Raw genomic sequence first — 7,074 nt, forward strand, 5'->3', positions numbered from 1 at the left:
TTCCCCTTCCCCATGCCTGCTCCCAGGGAAGTGGGCAGGGAGGGGAAAACTATTCTCCCACTGCACTGTTGCCACTGTACCTGGTTGAGCCCAGCCCCTTGCTGGGGTGGGAAGAGTAGTTCTGGAGCTTCCCTTGTCCCCAGGACAGTGGGGAAAGCAGCAGAAACAGGCAAAGGAGGAGTGGGGAGGGAGAGTTCACCTGCTTTAGTGGCTTAAAAAATTTTAGAGGCTCCTGTAGTGCATTCCAATTCAAAAGCGGGGTGGTGGGGACAGCTGTACCACTGCACCCCCTCTGAATCCTCCTCTGGGTAAGAGCAATGCTGGAATATTGCCTCCAGTTTGGGTGACTGCCTTTTTAAGAAGGATATGAATACATCGGTGAAAGCACAAAAAAGAAAAATGAAGAGGCATGATTTGAGAAAGTGCCTTACAGCAAGAAACTTAGGAAACTCAATCTGTTTAGCTTGCCAAAAAGATGATTGAGGGAGGACTTGATTACAGTGCTGAACTAAATCCAGAAAGAAAATACCCAACACTAAAGGGTGCTTTAATTTATCAGAGAAAGGTGTGAAGAGAACCAATGGCTGCAAGCTAAAGCCAGACAAATCAGAAATTAGGCATGAATTTTTGACAGTGGAGGTGAAACAGACCAGTGGAACTAACTACTAATTGTGGGGTTGTCACATTGGTGACTTCAAATCAAGAATAGACACTATGCTAGAAAATGTATAACCCACTTGTAAGGGTGGCTTACAAGTTATTCTATGGACCAGCCTGTAGAAAATATAAATTGTTGCAGACCGTGCCTACAGAGTAAAATGTAAACTTCATGCTTTTCAGCTCTGAACACCCCCAGTTCAGTCCTCCATGTACAGGCCAAGAGGGGACGGTCCCACATTCTCTAGGCATAACAAAGTTACTGGGATCAACACAGGGATAACTGGGTGAAATTTAAGCATCTGTGATATATGTGTGGCCAGACTACATGATGTAATGGCCCTTTCTGACCTAAAATGCTATGAAAATAAATTATTGCATGAAAACCTGGTTGTGTGGTGAGAATTTGTGTGTTTGGGGACCTTTTAAGCTTAACCTTCTACTGAACTAAATTATTTTGTATTTTTCATGTGTATGTCTAGAGGAATTGAGAAATCTTTTTTTTAAAACAAATTGAACTAGATATGTTTTTTTGGGGATATGCCCTGGAAGATTATAGCTCCATAAAGAAATATTTGGCGCACAGTCTGCTCTCATATAGATTAAAAGGAGGGCATATGTGGAAGAAATCTCTCTCCTTCCCTCTCTCTGTCCATCACACACACACACACACACACACACACACACACACACACACGCTCTCAGATCAGCACACTAAAAATTCAAAATGCAACTCTCAGCTTGAACACACAGAAATTCAAATGCAAATTTGACATCTTTCAAGTTTTCATGAGTCTGAGCTAAAATAAAATGGACACATTTTAAGATTATTGTTGTCTATTTTGTGGGACTCAACACAACTGATTAGAATAGGGGAATCAAGATGAGAGGCAGTTGTAGCATTTGGTGGCCTGTCAGGGGTGGGGCTGGCAGCTGCATGTTAATTGTTCCACCCAACAGTTTGGTTATGGATGGACCCAGTCCCTATTGAAGGAGTACTTATAACAGGAAGAAGTTCTTCCTGCCAAATCCTGCCAATTTTAACAGTTCCTGCTAGATACTTCTTTCTCTTCCTATATCTTACCTTTAAATGGTGTCGTTCCCTAAACAGGCAACCCCCACTTAACGCTGTTTCATTTAGCGCTATTTCGCTATAACGCTCATTTGAAATTGATACCTGATTTCACTTAGCGCTCAGCGAGTTTCATTATAACACTCATGGTCACCATCTTGGGTCATCAAATACTTTTGGTTTCGCTTAACGCTCGTTTCACTTAACACTCAGTTTTTCAGGAACAAATTAAGAGCGCGAAGCGGGGGTTGCCTGTAGTACTTTGACGAGCTTACTTTCTGACATCACATTGCATTCTATATGTAGTCATTTCAAAACTGGAAATTACCTTAACTGTAAATAAGAAGATCGTAATCTAACAGAAAGGAAAGAGAGGCCAGGAAGCACAAAAGCAGCATCATGGGTGGTGTTAGCACCAAGTTTTCTACTCAGCGGCTATATCTAGATGTGTGGTGGACTGCACAGTTGTTACTGCATGGTCATTTAGTATTTGCAGATGCATAGTACTAAATGACTGTGTAGTAACTGGCATTACTTCACAGTATGGTCACCACACAGTTTTTGCCCAATGCTACTGCACAGTAGCTCATTACTACTACATGGTATCATGACCACATGGTTAGTGCCCAGCAATACTACTGTGCCATAGCATCTCATGTAGATGCACCCATATTTGTGCCACTGCTAGCTATCCCCAGGTATGCCTCTGCACATGCACTCTGGTGCTCACCAAATTGCACCAAATGGGGTAGGAGAGGCTGACCCCTTACTTGGGGTCCTGGGGGCCTCCTGGGGTTCCAGCAGTGGCTAGCTGGGCATGTGGAGCCTGGCCAGCAGCCAAAGCATGGTTCGGGCCAGTCAGGCTCCAGTGTTGGGCAGCACATGCTGCAGCCATGTGCACCGCCACACTTTTTTTCTGGCACAGGGATTTTAGATACCAGGATTTCCTGGTATCTAATTTTGGCACTGTGCTTCAAATATGCAGCACTGTGAATGGAATCACAGCCTCCATGTATATTTTGCGGCACCTTAAAAAGCTTTGAGCCTCCACAAACTGCACATTCCCACTTATGGGAAACCCATTCTGTTTATTATATTATCTTTAAGAGGAACAGTCTGAAATTAAAAAAAAAAAAAAAAAAAAACAGCCTGCATTAATAAAAGGATCATTTCCTTACATATGCAACCAATAGCATGTTAGATTATTAGAAGTGAAAAAAAATTGGGGGAAGCAAAAGTTAACAGGACTACTTTATTTTTATTGTTCAAGCAGAGAGAAATGCCAAACCCAAATGTCCTAATAATGGTTTCTGCCCCCCCACCTCAATTTTACTTTCTGGGTCTCCAGTCTTTGCAGAGTCCTGCATTGTTTGGGGTTACCAGAAACCTCCCCATGTACAAATACACATGAACCTCCTAGTCGAGGACTGCATCAAAATGGAAGCAAGTGAGCACAGCTGTTGTGCAGGAAGATAGACCGAGAAGACAAGAAGAAGATGGAGGAAGACACATGGAAAAGAAAAGAATGGTACAGACCTCTGGAGAAGATGACAACGAGGAAAAGGAGACTGATGATGACAGAGAGGAAGAAAACAATGAGGAGAAAGAAGACCATGAGGAAAATGGGGACTTGGGGTGGAGCCATGAAAAGGCTGGGGAGAGAGACAGAGGGGTTAGAGGAGGAGGAGTGCGAGGGGGAAGGCAGATGTGGAAGCAGTTTGTGTGATTGTAACAGTTAAAGAAGGAGATGGCAAAGGGCACGTTGGAGTGTGGGTGCATGGTTGCATTTATTGTAGTGGGGATGATGACAGTCAACTGTAGACGTGCTATAGACAGTCAAGTGAACTGTGTTGGTCATAAGACAGGATGGCAAAGGTTTAGGTTGCATATATTTTGCAAAAAAAAAAAATGTTTGTACTATATATAAGTAATTACCAAAGTGCTGCTTAAAAGTGTGTTTATGGAGTAGCTGTGCTAAAATTGGCAGCAGTGTCAAAAAAAAGGTAACGTATCAATTCTGGATGAACTAAGTCAATCGGTACTATATGCAAATTACTAGTTGTGTTTAATTTCAAGGTCAGTGTTTTCAAATTTGCCCCTCAATTCTATGTGCTTGGGGACAGCAGGGTCTGACAGCAAGGAGGGGATGGGGAAGGGGTTGCAAAGGTAAGGAAGTGGAGAGAGGGAGAGAAGGAGGGAGGGATGGAGGGAGGGAGGAAGACAGAGGGAAAGGGGGCTACCTGACCACCCAGATGTCTTTTCCCTGCTGTAGTAGTAGGCGGGGAACAAATTCAAGACAAACTTCAAATAATTAAATTCTATAGCTGTAAAATTATAACAGATATATACATTTTCCATACATAAAATCTAATTATTGGGGGTTCATCTTATAGTCAAGTAAATTCAAGGAGGTGACCCTCCCCCTCTATGTGACATTGGTCAGGCCGCAGCTGGAGTACTGTATCCAGTTCTGGGCACTGCACTTCAGGAGAGATGTGGACAACATGGAGAGGGTCTAGAGGAGGGCCACTCGCATGATCAGGGGGCAGCAGGGCAGGCCCTATGAGGAGAGGCTACAGGACCTGAACCTGTTCAGCCTCTACAAAAGAAAGCTGAGAGGGGATCTGGTGGCCGTCTATAAACTTGTAATTTGCCCCCAGCATCCTTTCCCATGGCAGGGGGTTGGACTTGATGATCTGCTTAGGTCCCTTCTGACCCTACCAACTATGAAACTATGAAATATGGTACATCATTACGTTAGATCATTAAAGATTAGCATAGTAATGTACAAAGACATTCCTTGCTACAAAGAGCTAAAAAGACAGGACCCAATCCTAAAAAAGAGTATTACGTGAAGAATGAATCCTTAAGTACTGGAGTAAAGGATGTGGAATTGGGCTCCTTGCTGGTTGTAAATTAGCCTTGAAAAACCATTGTTAAATTTTCAGCCCAGGCATACACAGTTTTCCTACCTGCCCTTTATAATGATGATTTAAAAAGAGCTCTTCTGCCTATCAGTACAATAAAAATTCTCCATGGGCAAACAGAGTTTTGCAGAGCAAAGTTAAAATATTAGTCTCTTAAAAAAAAGCTTATTGCAGTTTTCATTACCGCTTCCCAATAAAACTAGTAGCAGTTAATTTTGTTGCTTTAATCAATGGAGATTGAGATACCAATAACTATTTTTTAAAAAACATGCCAGTGTGTTTGTTCTGCACTTTTTAAAGCACAATACCTTCACATCCATCATAAATCTATTTCTTTCTCCCTTCAATTTTCAATATTACTAACCTTTGTTTTATAAAGTCATTCATTTCTCCTTACCCAAGAATGGAAATAAAACAGCTTCCAACTTATTGTTTTCTCAAGCTATGGGATCTGCAGAAATGCAGCATTACTTTAACAATGCCCAGAGGTGTGCTAGATGCCTTCCAAACAAATCAGGAATACACAACCCTTGACCAGATAAGATAGCATACAAATCCCAGACATGAGGCAACAGAAGGGTAACAAGACAGTAAGTAGTGATTGAGGAGGAAGAGCAGGGGAATGTCAGCTTACTTGGCTATCCACTGCCAGTTTACAATGCTTGTCCTAGTCATCCTACAGTTTCTTTTCCAGTCCAATAGAACAATCATTAAAATCCCTCACCATTTAGACCAGTTTAATTATGATATAGATACAATGGATAGAATATAAGACTTTTAAACCATATTAAAGCAGCCTGGAATAATTCAATAGTCTACTTTGATAATAAAGTATTCTTTTGAACCATTTGATAGTCCAGCGGATCAGTGTTGTGTGTAGGTACCAAATGTTCCATGAACTGGGCCTTGTCAGTCTTGCAAGCACCCCACACTACCTTGCTCCTCACCCGCCTTACTACTGCACTGGCTGCTCTGGCACAGAGCCAGAACTCTAGTGCCTCCCCCTTCCTTTTATTTTCTTTTGTTAGCACTTTTGATCAATGACCTCCATTGCACTGCTTGTTCAATAAAAGCTATTTTTCTATCAATCAGCTGTGTCCTCACTCCTTACTTGACTGTGGCCTTCCATGATGCCCTTCAGGCCCTGGGAACCCAAAAGTATCAGTCCAAGTATACTGACTGCACGCTGCCACTGACCAAGCACACTGCAGACCTTGGTCAAGTACAAGCTATTAAAATGCACTGAACTCATACTTAGGAGAGAAGGAAAAGTGGAAATGTAAAAATGACCTCAGCCATATGTCACCCCCCCCTCCAACCCCCAGCATGAATACAAGCATTCCCCCACTCCCAACTCACCCACTGCAAGGCATGTTAGGCTGGGTACTCACTCCTACCCCCTGGTGTCAAAGCTACAGCACTTTAATATCTAAAGTTGGCTATTCTACCTAGAACACTAGGACACTCTATATGTGAACATCTCTCAGAACCAGTTTATAAGTACTGCAAGCCAATCAGTGACAGAATCATAGAATAATAGAAAATTAGGATTGGAAGAGACCTCAGGAGGTCATCTAGTCCAACCCCCTGTTCAAAGCAGAATCATCTCCAAATAGATCATTCCAGCCAGGGCTTTGTCAAGCCAGGCCTTAAAAACCTCCAAGGATGGAGATGCCACCATCTGTCTTAGGTTACTTGTTCCAGTGCTTCACTACCCTCCTAGTGAGAAAATTTTTCCTAATTCAAACTTACACCTCCTTTGCTGCAAGTGCTCCTTGTCCTGTCATCCGCTGAGAAGAATCTAGCAGTCTATGTAAGAATGGTTCAATTGCTACATGTTCCTCCAAGTGAACCATTATGCATGAACATTTTATAATTAGCCTTCACTGTGTAATGGGACCTACTGTTTTCTGCAATCATATTTTCATTTGAATATCATTCTAGATGGCCCAGTTATACCTCTGGTAAGGACTGTTTGAAGCCATAAGAGCAGTGGTACATGAGACGGAAACTGTAGCTGGGCTTCCAGCAGTGGCAGCCAGGCCAGCAGCACACCTCCCCCCACCAAAACTGGCACCTGTTTCTGGTGTTCCAGCTACCTCCCCCACAAGCTATGCTACTGGTCCTTAGCATACTAACAAATGCATGTATGCTTTTTCCTGCTTTGCACCACAGTAAAAACATGCTTAGTCTAGTTCTTTTACAAGCTTTATTGGGTTAGTCTCAGGCAACAGGAAATCTATCAGCAATGAGCAATCTACCAGTGGAAGCAAAACCCAATTACAGTGAGATAACTGGAACTGGCTATTGCTGCAGCCCCATGCTCTAGGCAGGATCAGATCCAGATGGAGTAGAGCTAAGCCAGATGGAATATGTATTGACTCACTGACTTTCCCTGGGAGCCTATATAGGGAAAGC

At 42.7% G+C, this 7,074-nt stretch overlaps 1 protein-coding gene across 1 annotated transcript in view; it reads right to left on the reverse strand.

Annotated features, from left to right (window-relative positions):
• The window catches only part of EPSTI1 (epithelial stromal interaction 1), a 103,462-nt gene that overhangs the window by 29,654 nt on the left and 66,734 nt on the right, over positions 1-7,074 (reverse strand). The window lies entirely within an intron of this gene.

Source organism: Alligator sinensis, unplaced genomic scaffold, assembly GCF_000455745.1.
Source record: "Alligator sinensis unplaced genomic scaffold, ASM45574v1 scaffold59_1, whole genome shotgun sequence".
In the NCBI taxonomy this organism is placed as follows: Eukaryota; Metazoa; Chordata; order Crocodylia; family Alligatoridae; genus Alligator; species Alligator sinensis.